General features: G+C 37.2%; 1 long non-coding RNA gene across 1 annotated transcript in view; it reads left to right on the top strand.

Annotated features, from left to right (window-relative positions):
* LOC309794313 overlaps positions 1-12,553 on the top strand; it is a 199,110-nt gene extending 186,557 nt beyond the window's left edge. The window contains exons 4-5 of the long non-coding RNA XR_014292027.1: positions 11,331-11,398; positions 12,519-12,553. This is a non-coding gene — a long non-coding RNA (uncharacterized lncRNA). The remainder of the gene's footprint in view (positions 1-11,330; positions 11,399-12,518) is intronic.
* Positions 12,554-15,932: the final 3,379 nt, after the last annotated feature.

The raw sequence follows: 15,932 nt of genomic DNA, 5'->3' as shown, positions 1-15,932 counted from the left end.
AAATAAATAAATAAACAGTATTATTCTGTTTTTTTCCTAAAAACCCAATATAAACTTAAATCTTCTCTGGTAATTCTATAAAGATGTATAGGACATCTTTCACTTCATAAAACTAAATTCCTTATACCTCACTCACTATGTTTATTAACCTTCTGATTATTTCTTTCACACAAAGTTATGAAATACATATATTATGTATGAATGTATCTGCACACATAAAGAAGCACATACGAGCATTATAATAATGAGTTAAAAGTCATGTTCTTAATCCCTAAGTTGTCCAATTGGTTGCAATTTCTTCCATGATCATAAACTGCATTCCTGACTCTAGATATAGCACTCGTTATTGACTATTATGTCAACAGGGGGTGGAACTTGAGTGGAAACATGGTAAAAAGCATCTGGATAAGCTTAAAAATAGGAATCAGAAGTAATTGCTTAGGGTGGATATTCTACAGTTTGCGAAGCCAAATGAAGAATATATATAGCAATCCTGATTCAGAGGCTAAAAAATATAAACTCATGATATAATGATCATATGGAGTCAACTATTCAAATCCATGCTCAAAGTCTCATGCCACTAAAAGTAAAATTTCTGATAGATTCATGGTTGGCCTTGCTAGTAATTTGCATCCTCAGTAGTTGGAAGAAATTATAGGAAAACTAATTATATGAGCCTAAAATTGCTCAACAAGTGAGAACTTCTCAGAGAGGTAGAAAAAAAAATTAGAACCCTGGAAGAAAGTAGTCATTTAATATTAGAGCTTAAAAGAGCCAGGAATGGTGAATATTGGACATAATCAGACATATGCCCTATAGCTACCTGTCCAATAAGTTAGCCCATTAAATTAAAATTAGTTAAAATTTAATAAAATTAAAGATCAGTTTCTCAATTGTACTAGCTAGCAGCTACCCTTTTGGACATAATATTTCCATTATTGCCAAAAGTTCTTTCAAACAGTGTTATCCTAGACATCAGAAAGGCAGATTTTTAAATATTTAGATTAAGGATAAATATAACTTTATGAGCATCATCTCTAAAAAGTTAGCTCAAGAAAAATAAGGAGGCCCTCCAAAATAACATTAAAATTGCACCTAACACATAACACATTGTTTTATAATTGGTTTATTGCTTGTATTGCAATAAGGCAGGAGTGTGTGTCTCTTTCACTGTATCTCCCACATAGTAAGTGTCTTGGTAGGAACTTCAACTGGTAGATAAAATAAAGAAATTCTCAGGCAAAAAAGGAGGGGGCATAAGTAAAGAGCAGTGTGATTTCACAGGGATCTGTTTGATTAAATTTAGATAATTGATTGTGTATAAAAGATATAAGGAGGGACATATAAAGGAGATAATTTGAGAGTTGCTTCTAGGGAAAAGTGAAAGAGAGAGACTTGCTGCAGGGTTTTTATCTTCTGTTAAGAAATTACTAAAAGAGAGAGTAAGAGGGATAGATGGAGAGAGAGAGAGAGAATTAATCTCTAAATTCTTTTTCTCTACCTTCTCTGTCAATAAAAAGATTTTCAGACAAGGAAGAAGAGAATAAATCTGTTATTGAGGGGTGTAGCCCAAGATCAGATAAAAAGATTATAAGAGAGCACTAATCGTTGGAATTCAAGTCTCATATCCCAGATATATTACTTTCAGAGGTGCTATGAGAATTTGCAGTTGAGCTTGAAGAACTACAGATGTTTTTGAGAAAATATACATATTGAGAGAGGTGCTCAGAGCCTGAATAAGAGGGGAAATTTTCCCAATTTTCTAGAAATGTTTTGTTGATTTTAAAATCAGTTATTTAAAAATTATTTTTGTAAGCACTTGGAAAAGGGAATTTTGATCACTAGGAATAAATACAGGTTTGCAGAGAACAAATGTCTTCACTTCCTTTTTTGATGGAATTATTTCAGAGAGCTTCTATAATCAGAGTTTAGCTCAGACTTTCAATTTTCCTTGCCTAGATAAGAGGCTAAGAAGCAGAGCAGAAAGGTGATGAAAGCCAAATGGAGCGTTCAGCATTCTTACAGTGATGGGAAGACAAAAATTGGAGTTCAGGAGGAAATGGGACCTGGGAGATAAAGTGAGCTAGATGTAATCAGAGCCTCACAAAGACTACGTCTAGCTTTAAATTAACTTACTCTCTTATTGGACTGGGGTGATTTGTACTTTTTCTGTCCTACTGCTTCCCAGATGTTAGGGTACATTTTCTTCAGAGAAAGCTATGACCATTCAAAGCCTTTAAAATTCTCACACACAATATCTGGCATCCATTCTATACTTTCCAGGAATATCAAGAAACAGGACCAAAGGGAGAAAAAAATGTATACAGTAGAAACAGACACAGAGTAAACCAGATATTGGAGGTATCAGAAATAACTCCTAAACTCCAAACTGATAATATTTTGAAGAACAAAAAAACTGCAACTCACAAAAAAAAATTAAATGAATATTCTAGAACTGAAAATGCAATAACTGAAATTAAGGCATCTATAAATACATTTAACAGCACAGGTTGGAAACAGATGAAGAGAGGATTATTATATGATAGATCAAGATATTCAAGCCAAAGCAGGAAGAGCTAAAAGGATGGAAAATGAACAGCATAAAATACATACAAGACGTGTTGAAAATATCTAACATATGTGTAATTGGAACCCTACAAGGAAAAGAGAGATTGTAATAAAAATAATATTCCAACTGATAATAATTTCCAAAAGGGTGGAAAGATATCAAGCCACAGGTACCTCAAGCAGGATAAATACAAAGAAAACACACGTAGGCACATCAATAGGACTGCTGAAAATGAAAACTGAGGAGAAAAAGCTTAAAAGAAGGTAAAGAAAGACATTATTTTATAGAAGCAATAAGACTAACAGCTGATTTCTCGACAGAAATTATGGAGACCAAAAGCCAATGGAATGACAGCTTTAATATGCTGCAAGAAAATAATTGCCAATCTGGAATTCAATACTCAGTGAAAATATAATTCAAAACAAGATGAAACAACTTTATAGACAAAAAAAAACGGAGAGAACTTAGCATCAGCACACCTCACCTAAAAAAACAACAAAAAAAAAGGAAGGGAATTCTTTAGAAAGAAGAAAAGCAACCCCAGAAAAAAAGTGGAAATAGAGGAAAAAACAAAGATCAATGCACAAGGTACATATGTTAGTAAGTCAGAATGAATCTTAACTATACATTAAAAAGAAAAAAATAAAACATCTTGTGAGGTTTAAAATATATAAACAATAAAATGCATGTTAACAGTAACATGAAGGGTGGTAGAGGGTAAACAAAATGAATCTAATCTAAGGTTCTAGTATCATCTGGGAAGTGGTAAAAGTACTAATTTGTAATTAATAGATTATAGTAAGTCAGAGATTCATGTTGTCATATTTAGGGTAACACTTAATAGTAAAATAATGTATTATTAACAAGCTAATAGAGAAGAAAGTGGAATAACAAAAGTACTTGATTAATCTCAAAGAATGCAAAAAAAAGGAATGAAACAACATAAATCACGTAAAATAGGAAACAATAAGGTAATATGTATACAATTTTAAATGTATAAGTAACTACTTTAAATATCAATTGACTCAATTCTCCAGTTAAAAGTCAAAATTGTAAGAGTGGATAAAAGATAAAGTCTAAATAAAAACAGGTAAAGTTAAAATAACAAGATAAAAAATAACCCACCTATACCAAAATATGACTAGAACAACTGTATTAACATTAAATAAAATAGATTTTAAGGCAAGAGATAAAGATGTATATGGAATAATTTTTAAAGAGTCAATCCAACACAATATAATTTCTTAATTTGTGTCCACTTAATAGCATAGCCACAAAATATATAAAGCAAAAATTGACAAAACTAAAAAATATGTACACAGATTCACATCATGGTGTAAGACTTTAGCACACTTTTAACACACCTCGCTTGTGGTAACAAATAAAATGAGTATACAAGCAGACAAAAAAATTAGTAAGAATATAGATGAACTAAACAACATAATTATCCAACATAACTTAGTTATATGTAGAACACTGCACCTAACAATGTCAAGATTCATTCTTTTCAAGTGGACATTTACTAAAATTGACCATAACATCCCTTTGGACTGTGTATTTTTATTTTATTTATATTTCTGCAGCTCAAAGAAGTGCTGTGTTGGTGCTTCAGGGCAACACATAAGAGCCTAGTCCTCGTGCCTCAGTGCACTCACCACAGTCTCCCTTGGAACCTGAGGAACCAGCATGCAGCGAAGGCAGACAAAGCCATGAGAAGGTGCTTTCCCCGTGGGGAAGAAAAAGACATTTCAGACACCTTGAGAAGGAAAAAGACAACTGTCCTTTCTATGCCTGGCCACCCTGGGGATTTAATGCTATAGCAATCATGTACATCAAATAGGAACTATCTGGTAGGTTGTCTGAGAAGGGATCTCAACAATTCTCTAAACATATTATGAGAATCAGGGATCCAAATAAATGGTATTAAGTCAAAAAAAATTGAACATAATACAACTCTCAAAAATAGTCAGATTTAAATCATTCAGAGTAGACTATGACCACAGAGATCTGGAAAGCACTGACAAGAAGCTAAAAATCAATAACACTAAGATAACTAAAAGTTTCGTGAATCCCCAAAGGTGTGGAACTTAAGCCATATACTTCTCAAAAACTATGTTGCAAAGAGAAAATTAGAAAATATTTTGAATCAAATAATAATGCATGTATGACATATGAAAAGCTAGGGGTTATATCTAAAGCTATGCTTAGAGGAAAATGTATAGCCTTTAAATGAATGTTTAAAAAGAAAAAGAGGCTAAAAATCAGTGATATAAATACCTTATCAAGAAATTAGAAATAGAATAGAAAAGGAAACCCAAAGAAAATAGAAGGAAGAAAATAATAAGGACAGAAATGAATGAGATAGAAATTAACTGTATAATAGAGGAAATCAACAGCAGCAGAATATTCATTTTTCTCAAGTGCACATAGCATTTCAAAGAAATAGACCGTATGTTGGGCCATAAAACAAATCTTGAATTGAAATTACACAGAATATATTCCCTGAATACAGTGGTATTAAATTAGGAATTCATAGTAATAAGATACCCAGAAAAATAACTGAATGTTTGGAAATTAAACAACACACTTCTGAATAATACATGTCCAAGAAGAAATCACAAATCACAAATAAATGATAATTAATACACATCCTATGAAAGTATATGGGATACAACTAAAGCAGTCCTTAGAGGGAGATGTATAGATCTACACATCTATATTAGAAAAGAAGAAAAGTGTAAAATTAATTATCTAAGATTCGACCTTGTGAACCTAGAAAAAGAGAAGCAAATCAAACCCAAAGTAAGTAAAAGAAAGGAAATTATAAAATTAAGAGTAGAAATCAAAAGAAGATCAACAAATAGAAGTTGATTCTTCAAAAGATTAATAAAATTGATTTTTAAAAGAACGATCAAGAAAAAAGAAAACAGGGCTTCCCTGGTGGCGCAGTGGTTGAGAGTCTGCCTGCTGATGCAAGGGACACGGGTTCGTGTCCCGGTCTGGGAAGATCCCACATGCCGCGGAGGAGATAGGCCTGTGAGCCATGGCCTCTAGGCCTGCGCGTCTGGAGCCTGTGCTCCGCAACGGGAGAGGCCACGTCAGTGAGAGGCCCGCGTACCACAAAAAAAAAAAAAAAAAGAAAAAAACACAAATCACTAATATCACAAATGAAAGAGGGGACATTACTAAAGTTTTGACAGACAAAAAGTAGAATAATAACAAGATACTGAACAACTTGTTCTAATCAATCCAATAACTAAGATGAAATGGACAAATTCCTTGAAAAACACAGCTTACTAAAATTGACACAAGAAATTAAAAATTTGAATACTCCTAGATCATTTTCTTAAATATTGAATTTATAATTGAAAAACTGGCCACAGTTTTTAGGCCTATAGCGTCACTGGTGTATTCTGTCCAATGTTTAAGGACAAAACAATGACAATCTTACACAAACTTCAGAGTATAGAGGCAGGGGACACTCTCCAACTCAGTCCCTAAAGCCACGAAGACCCTGATAACAATACCAAAGTCATTTCAAGAAAAGAGAATTATAGAACACTCTCTCGTGAACATGAGTTCAAATACCCTTAACAAGATATTAGCAGGTAAAATATTGCAATATATAAATAGATAAATACATCATGAGCAAGTGGGGTTTTCAAGGATTGCAAGGTTGGTTTAACACAATGAAGATCAGTCATTGTAATTCACCATGATAACAACTTTGAACTGTTACTTATTTCAATAGAGGCAGAAAAGGCATTTGACAAAATTTAACAACCATTAAAAAAAATTCTTAGCAACTGGGAATAGAAGGATCCCTCTTCCATTTGATAAAGGGCATCGTTCTTTTTTTTTTTTTTTTTTTTTTTTTTTTTGCGGTACATGGGCCTCTCACTGCCGCGGCCTCTCCCGTCGCGGAGCACAGGCTCCGGACGCGCAGGCTCAGCGGCCATGGCTCACGGGCCCCGCCTCTCCGCGGCACGCGGGATCCTCCCGGACCGGGGCACAAACCCGTGTCCTGTGCATCGGCAGGCGGACTCCCAACCACTGCGCCACCAGGGAAGCCCCAGGGCATCGTTCTTAATGATGAAAGACTGAATTCTTTCTCTCCTAAATTCAGGAACAAGGCAATGATGTCTCTTCAGATTGGAAGCAAGGAAAGAATGTTCACTTTCACCACTCACTACTTCTATTCAACATTGTGCTAGGTGTCCTTACCAAGTTAAAGACAAAAATTAGTGGACATGGTTTCTGGAAATGAATACTTAAGCTATCTATTTACAGATGAATTCATTGCATTTGCAGAAAATTATAAAGATTCCTTGTAAAAGCTACCATTTGTGTAAAAAAATGGGAGGGAAAACATATCTGAGTATAATATATCAATATCTGGAAGGATAAATGAGAAACCAGTAACTGATTACCAATTTGGGGGTGAGGTTAGAAAATCATGGCCAGAGGAGCAGGAGGGAGACTTTTTGCTTTCTACATTAAATTATCAATTCTGAAAAATAGTTAATGTATTACCTATTCAAAAATATCTTTTTTAAAAAAAGACTGAGGGACTTCCCTGGGGGCACAGTGGTTAAGAATCCACCTGCCAGCACAGGGGACACAGGTTCAAGCCCTGGTCCGGGAAGATCCCACATGCCGTGGAGCAACTAATCCCGTGTGCCACAACTACTGAGCCTGCGCTCTAGAGCCCGCGAGCCACACTAGCCTGCATGCCACAACGACCGAAGCTGGCGTGCCTAGAGCCTGTGCTCAGCAACAAGAGAAGCCACTGCAATGAGAAGCCCACACACCGCAACGAAGAGTAGCCCCCGCTCGCCGCAACTAGAGAAAGCCTGCACACAGCAATGAACGCCCAATGCGGCCAAAAATAATTAAAAGACATACGTGCTAAAAAATTTTTTTAAATAAAAAAGACTGAAAGTTGGCATTGCCCTATCAATTTGGTAAGTAATGAGCACCTCTCAGTTCTACAGCTCTCCTCCTAGTTCCCATAGCCCTCCACCGCAAACAGGATAGGACTCTCTTATTAGACTTAGATATTATGCAACATGATCCTCATTTCAGAATTACACATATATTTTTAAAGGAACACTTTCATGGGTATATCATGAACTGCATTAATATGAGCTGTAGTTTGACTTTTGATTATTTATAATTCGTAATCTATCTACCATAGATACCTATTTAATGCTTTCTCACTAAATCTTTTACCTGCATTGCTATTTAGTAGTAGCAGTAAAGACTGAATGTTATTTCCTTTACCTTATTTCTCTCTAATACTAACCAATACACTGAAATAATATAGCAATAATAAAATCTAACATTATTAGTGCTTATTATATGGAAATACTGTGCTAAATTCTTTACATGCATTGTTTCAAAATTTAATACCCATAATTCTGTCAACAGAGATAGAAAATATAAGAAGTTACAGGCCTGATTCAGATTAAATAGCCATTCTCCACATTAATTCATTGTACTCTGTAGTTTGGTACACTGTACCAGTTAAGAAGCATGTAATAATTGAGGGTGTGTGTGTGTGTGTTATAAAGGACACTCATAAATGGAAGTTTGGGCGAAGAGCAACAGAATTTCGAACATGCTTACATGCTCATATATAAACAGAGAACAGTTTCAGGTCAACATTATGCCATCAAATAGAAATCTGTGCTGGTATACAAACCAGACCGAAACTGTCTCTGTCTCTAGGTAATTCAACAGAGGTATAAAATTGTTTTAACCTGAATTATTAAAGTAATTTGAACTATGTCCACCTGACTAAGGGAAGTAATGAAATCTCTTTTTTTCTGACTGCTGCTTCTTGCTTTGTTTTTCTTTATGAATTCTTTGAGGCCATTAGTAATATTCCAAATATTATATCAGTTCTGAATCCACCCAATACGTTCATTCACTATTTGTTCATCTCTATTCATCATAAACATGCATTAATCCACACTGGTAATTTTCACATCCTGAAAATGTTAGACAAACCACAGTAATCTTTACCCTGAGAATTAACCAGCACCAACATTATCAGGCCTGCTTAAGCACCCAGATGATTCCACCTGCTCTTTAGCAACATATACTATGATAGCACCAAGAATTCCCTCTGTCACAAATACCTGGACCAGGAGGCACTCTACTGCATCCCCACATTAGGAGTAGCTGTGCTTTTGGCTTCCGAGCTGTAGACAGCTGCGGGGGGCAGGCACCAAGTTGCCGCTGCTTTCCTCAGCCTCAGACCTAGAAGGGCCTGTCTCGGTGCTCATCTTGGCAAACCCTGATAGCTCCCTGTAATGGGAGCCCCATCTGAGACTAATGAAGAAGCAAAGATGGTTTCTGAAAACCTCCTGTACTACAAAATATTATGCTGTGGCTCTGAATATACTCCTCTTCATATATTTTCTCTTCTCCCCTCCCTTCCATATCCATGCCCTTGTTTAGTTCCGGTTTCCATTAAAATACTATTTGGGCAGCAAATTTCACAGATTGGATCCATCTCGATTCTGCCATGCAAAGAAAACACATCTGTCTGACTCTTCATTTAAAATAAGGAAAAAATTGAAATAGCAAAATGCTGCAGTCGCTCTGAGCTATCTCCTAATGAACCAGTTTGTCCCATGAGCTGTAGTAAGGAGCTTCTTCTCCACGGTGCGAACTCTTTATGCATATTAATATTATGCATGTTTTCCATGTGACTCCTTCTGACTTGCTCTCACCCCATCCTTTGAATTGATTTAAATAAAAATAATTTATGTGGACATTCCTTCAGTCAGGATTTTCTCTCCCCTTCTTAAGGACATCCATAATATTTCGTTGATGCTTTGCATCCAAACCGAGTAGTTATGCTTTTGCATATCATTAGAGCTTTATAAAGAACAACAGCGACATCTGCATGTGCTGCAGCGCCAAGGAGATAGGAAAAATACCGAAAACAAACTCCGTATTGGCTTGGAGGCTGTCTGGCTCTCTGCCTCCCCAGCAGCCCCTGCCACCACCATGGATAGGAGTAATTGTTCAGTGTAATCACATCATGCCTCATCTGAATATTCATAGCAGAGACAAAGCTTTAGAGGATAAGGGAGGAGCAGGGATAATTTGAATATAAAACAGCATCTCATTTCCAAATCAACTTGTGCCAGTTAGACTGTGCACCAGAATTCAATATTAAGCAACATCATTTTACAGTTTGGAAATTGGAAGTGAAAAAGATGGAGGAGAGAAGACACTCAGTAAAGAAGGGGTGACATTATATTCTCATCTTGACTGAGGAAAAACAAAACAAAGCAACAATAACAACAGTGACAGAATAAAAATACTTAAAGTGTTATTTGAAGAGTCACCAACAGTGGCTAACCAGCTGCTATTTTACCAGGAATGAAATAGCCTATTGAGGGAGCTTTAAAAGCTCCCAATTAATATGTTGTGCATGTATTGGATCTACAAAGAACTCACTGTATTCCTTCTCTCCCCACAAATCCCCCCAATACACACATATTCCCTAACCACCACCTTTCTTTCCTGTCGGGTGCAGGGGAAAAAATCAGAGCTACAGAATAATTGACTAATCACTTCAAAAGTGACAACATCCCTCTTCAAAAAGAAAGGACAAAAAACAAACACGCACAAAAGGTGACTGTTCATTAATGAAGGGATAAATTACCGATGGCTTCTTCATTCTGTTTAGTTCATTACCCCCCAAAAGACACAAATATAATCCACATGTTAATATTGGAGTCTTCATTTTCTTTGCTTTAATATGATGCTCTTTTTAATTTTTTTTAAGTGGTGGTATTTGTAGAAGCCTCTGCCACTGCATTCCCCAAAGAGCTACTAGTTTCAACCCACTGGAGTTTATATTCCTTTCATTGTCTAGTGCAGGAACATTTCTGCTGTTTTTAAAAATATACCGCTCTGCAGGAATTAGAAGAATCCAAGGTTGTATCCAACTTCAAAGGTTTCCAAGTCATAATGATTTTAGCAAAAGTAGAAGACAGATCATGGAACAAGTTCCCCGTTTGAAGATAAGCATCATAGGGACCTTTTTCTCTTCCCTCTCTCCCCAACTTTGTACTTCTCCTGGCTCTGAATGCCACTCGCTAACACAGTTTAATGATATGCAAATGAAATATGCATAAAACCATTCTACTGTATGATGATTAAACACTGGAGACATTAGCAGCGGAGGCTTCACTCTTTGTAATAATCCTTCCCGACCATCCACTTTGGTTGCGGAGTTATGGAAACCCATAGCAGTTGGCAGAGAGTGAAAGAGAGAGAAGGAAGGAAAGACGCAGGGACACATCACCCATCTCAGTGCTTCTCCCACTCCAGGAGAGGTGCCCCCCCTTTGTACTGCGTTCCTATTGCTGTCTTTTGTAATCCATCCATGCAGTCGCACCACAGCGATTAACGGGAAAAAAACCTCTTTTCTCTTAATGTTTCAAAGCTCATTAGCCAAACGATTATTCCTCATTAACAGCAAAAGCTCACTCATTAAAAGGAAGAATATGCCCAAAAAATGCCAGCACGGTTAATCCTGAGTCCCATTCTGGGCTGTAAATCCCATACTACTTGTATATTCCATGCGAAAGGGACACGCGCCAATCCACATTTTTTTTAAAAAAGAAAGAAAGAAAAAACAGTTTGTGTGTTTTGTAAAATCCACAAGAGCAGCAATTAATATTCCCATTGAATGAGTTTATTTATTTATTTTTTTGTCTCTCCCTTTTGTTTCCAGCACCTGCCCCTGGCTCAGCGCCCGGTGCCAACAGAACACCTTTCAGGATCCACAGCAACACAGACAACGTAAGTACCAGTCGTTTCCAGAAACCCTTTTTCAGATTTTTTTAAAAAACAACCACCTAAAACATAGAGAGAGACAAGCCTCTTTCCCCTTCTTCTCCCCTGCATTATGCCACCAGGGTTTCCTAAGTAGCACCTTCCAAATCCCTCTGCCTTCAAGTTTGTGCATGTCTGTGTGGCATCCCTCCTCCTCCTTCACTCCCATAGTGGATCTTGTAAAAGGGCTTCAGATCGGCCCCATTCATCTCCCTGGTGATAGCAGTGAATGTAGATAAATCTCTGACTGCCTGCCTGCTGCTGGAGTATGATTTTTATTTTGCTTTCTGTGTATACCTGGGTCAAAAAGTGGGATGTATGCACACACATACATGCACATACACACATTTCCTTCTCTCTTTCTGTGCCTTCCTCTCCTTTTTCTCACACATGCATACATCCCACATATGTGTGTATATGCATAAACATATACACCAATATACATACCCATACCTACAACACAAAAATATATACATATCTAAATGTTTAAATTGCCTGAAAATATGTGTATTTATATACACATACAACCTTACACACGTGTCTATATGCAATCGATAAGTGCCTATCCTTTAATTTATACCCATCTATATCTCCATTTGAATATTCCCTCTCTCCTCCCAGCAGAAGCTGCGTGCAATTGCAATCCAGGATTGTAGAAGCGGTATTCTTTCCTTATGATTTCTGTTTGTAGACCTCTCTGCTCCTTTTTCTGACTTCTTCCAAGCTGTAGAATTGGCATCTTTCCCTGAGGTTTTCCGAATGGCAAGTGGCACCGGCTGTGGCATGCATTGATGCCGCTTCCTATGGCATTTCTCTTCCGATGTCTGCTTTTTCTCTTTGTTTGTTGTTGACTAGGCTGAATGGTGTTTTTTTTAAGTTAATTATAAATGAAGTTGAATAGCAAACAAGCCAACAGCTTGCCCCCACCCAAAAAAAAAAAAAAAAGCCCAACAGAAGTGCCTTCTGCTGCAACAGATGCCCAGATCACCCCTGGCATGGGCAAATGGGCACACAGTTTTTGTGGTTGTTAATTTTTTTGTTTGTTGCTGTATTTGTTGTATGTTTTCCTTGTTTCTGATTTCTCAAGGAGTCCAGAATCCCGGCCTCTGCTTGGAACGGAACAGTGTCATGGCGGAGACGACGGCCTTTGTCTTGCTGGGTGTGAAAGCATTCGCTGTGCTGGCTCCAATGCGGCAGAATCAAGTTTAAAGGAAAAAAGTGATTAAAGTCAGCTTTGTGCCTCTTTGGTGTGGAAGACCCCCAAACCCCAAGTAGCCGAGTCCCTGGATCCGAGGAAGGGCTCATAGTTGGAGCCAGCCTAGGCTGTAATCCTGGCACTTGCGCCTTCGGTTGCTGCTTGCTGTTCGCTCCTGGGAGTCTGGATAATCTCCCTTGGCTTTACTGCACTGTCTGGCCCGCGTACAGGGCCCCCGTAACATATACCCGCTGCTCCTATCACACGAAACTGTGGCGTTGCCCCTGAATGGATGGCACTGTGCCAACTCTTCTGCCATCCGCCCTTGCAGCTTTTTTCTTTCCTCCCTCCCTCCCCTTCTCCTCCTCCTCCTCCCGTCGACTTGACGTTAATTAACACACGGGTTAATTGATTTTAAAAGCCGAAGAATTACAGTTAACTTTTCCCACAGGGTACAGACGCCAGCCGCTTGGCACACTCTGCTTTCCGCACTGGTGCAGGGGGGCCGGGAAAGCCCGCAGCAAAACTAGCAACTGCTGAGGAACGTTGCCTGCTTATTGGAGTAGAGCCGATAGAAGTCGACGTGGTGCTGCCTCCTCCTTCCAGTATAGAGCCATTCTGTATTTTGTTAAATAATCAGATCACAACTCTATCTTCTCCTCCATTCGACTTTCAAAACGGGAAAACCCTTCTGAAGTTGTTATGGGGGGAATAAACCCTCCCCCAGACCATTTATTTCATCCATAATATGCTTTTTTCCAATAATAAGCAAATACCTGGTGCTTTTTTTTTCAAGTCATAAGGAGGAAGGCTACCCCCTTCCTAAATATCACAGGCAAAGGAGAAGATTTTTTTTTTTAAGGAGAAAGTTCCATAAAGTTCCTTTCTCTCTATCAGTGTTTTGTTTTGTTGCTGTTCCTCATGACTCAGATTTGTTATTTATGGTGAAGAATTTCACGAAGAAAGTAGGTACATTGTAATTAAAAATGAAATTCATATGAAAGCTGTTTGCTTTTTTGTTTGTAAGTGTAGATTTTTGTTTTCTGTCCCCTTCACCCCAATCCCCTGTAGAAAATGAAAGCAATTGATACTGTAGTTGGGAAGGAGACATGCAAGGCTGGAAACTTGATGCTTTCACCTTTTCATGCTTTCATTTTATTTCATTTTGTTTTTTAAAAGCATGCGGCAAGTGAAGCGACAAAAGGAATCCATTATGCAAATCATGTCACTTTGCATAATGTCTCATGACTGGAAGATGCAGATGAGCTGTATAATTTATGAGTGCCAGTGTCTGTCTAAAAGTGTTGCACACAATTTACCAAGTGAGCCTGAGAGACATGGGGAAGGCAGCTCTTCCAACTCCATTGCCAGGAAAGCTCTATATATTTTCCTACAAGTGTTCCCTAGTAACATTAAATGCTATTTAAAAGAAATTAAGGTTCCAGGGCTTCCCTGGTGGTGCAGTGGTTGAGAGTCCGCCTGCCGATGCAGGGGACACGGGTTCGTGCCCCGGTCTGGGAAGATCCCACATGCCATGGAGCAGCTGGGCCCTTGAGCCGTGGCCGCTGAGCCTGCACGTCTGGAGCCTGTGCTCTGCAATGGGAGAGGCCACAACAGTGAGAGGCCCGCGTACCGCAAAAAAAAAAAAAAAGAAAAAGAAATTAAGGTTCCAAATATTTATGAAAGATGAAGATTTTCCTTTCACTCCCTTCACCCAAATTCTTTGCCTAAAAGTTTACAAGAAAGTATTAGACTCTAAAACATTAATTTTTAGATTCAATTTGGAAAAGAAAAGTGTTTTGAGCCAAACGTGCCATTTGTTTATGGATTTTCCTTTCTACGGCAAGGAATGTCTTAGAGAAACAGACACTTTATCTATTTGTCTGGATCTGTGTAGTCAGAGAAATGGGATATCTCATTTTGGTTGGTTTTGTGTGTGCCCTGCTGTGTACAACATTTTATAAGTTATAGTCTCTTGGACATATTAGATATGTAATATGGAAGACTGATACATTCATTATCCTTCTGATGGCATAACTCTGCTTTCATAGAAGTTTTCAAAATAGAAATTCTATTCAATAAAGACTACATTTTAGTTAAGTCAGCTTAGTTGGTCACTCCATTTCTCATTTTGGTAACTTTTTTGAGAAGATGATTCTGTACCTTTTGAGAAGTTATAACATCTTTGATAACCTGACTAATTTGGCCTTATATTTTTCATTTCAGTCATAGCAAGGTGTGTGAAAGAGAGGTACCGGTTGCCATGAGAATGTATACCGGAGGATCTAAACTTTGGCGAGCATGTCAGGAAAGGCTTCCTGAGGAAAGTGAATTCAAGATCACTTCTGAAAGTTGAAGAGAAGTTAGACGAAAAGAGGGAGAAAATATTCTCCATGCAAAGAATATGTTCCGTAAATCTTGAGACAAGAAAAGATCATGATTGCTTGGAAGAACTAAAATAAAACCAGTGTGGCTAGAGTATAGATTATGGGTCATTGGATCATACTGGGAACAGATCAGGAGGTAAGCATGTGAGTAAGAGGTAACTTATTCATTATTTGCATCTATTTTCTGGTGCTTGGTCTCTTATGTCATTATTAATTGTATGTACATATACATCAAGTTCATACTGAGAACTACTTACCATTATAATACTTTTTATAAAATAATTTTTAGATTTTTCAAAATCAACTTATGCATTGAACCATGAGATTTCTGAATCCAACCTTATGTGACATATTTCTTCTTTTTGTGAAGTTTTATTTTCAAAAAGTTAATAGCCATTTAAGAAAATAAAATAAGAACACTCCACGTAATAAGAGCAAAATACAATTTTTTTTCACGTATACTTGGAACATTGGCAAACATAGACCATTTTCTGGTTCATTAAAAAAAATTAAAATTATTGAAGTCAAGCAAAATATATTTTCTGACCATAAACAAACTAAACTAAAAATCAGTAACAGAAAGACGTCTGGAAAAACCCAAATTTTGGGAAATTAAACACATGAGTCACAGAGGCAGTCACAGGGAAATTAGGAAAATTTTGAATTGAATGACAATGAAAGCACATTACAGAATTTGTAAGCTTCAGCTAAAGAAGTACTTACAGAGAAATAAGCTTTAATGCCTTATTTTAGAAACCAAAAAAGTTTTGAACTGATAATCTAAGTGTCTTAAGAAAACAAATTAGGCCCAAAACAAGAGGAAGGAAGGAAATAATAAAGATAAGGACATAAACCAATGAAATTGAGAAAAGTAGGGAAAATCAACATACCCAAAACCTGGTTCTTCATGAAGAATACA

The sequence above is a fragment of the Mesoplodon mirus genome (genome assembly GCF_964341445.2).
Source record: "Mesoplodon mirus genome assembly, chromosome: 19".
Classification (NCBI taxonomy): Eukaryota; Metazoa; Chordata; class Mammalia; order Artiodactyla; family Ziphiidae; genus Mesoplodon; species Mesoplodon mirus.
The sequence above is the reverse complement of the archived record's forward strand: the minus strand, read 5'-3'. Positions and strand labels throughout refer to the sequence as shown.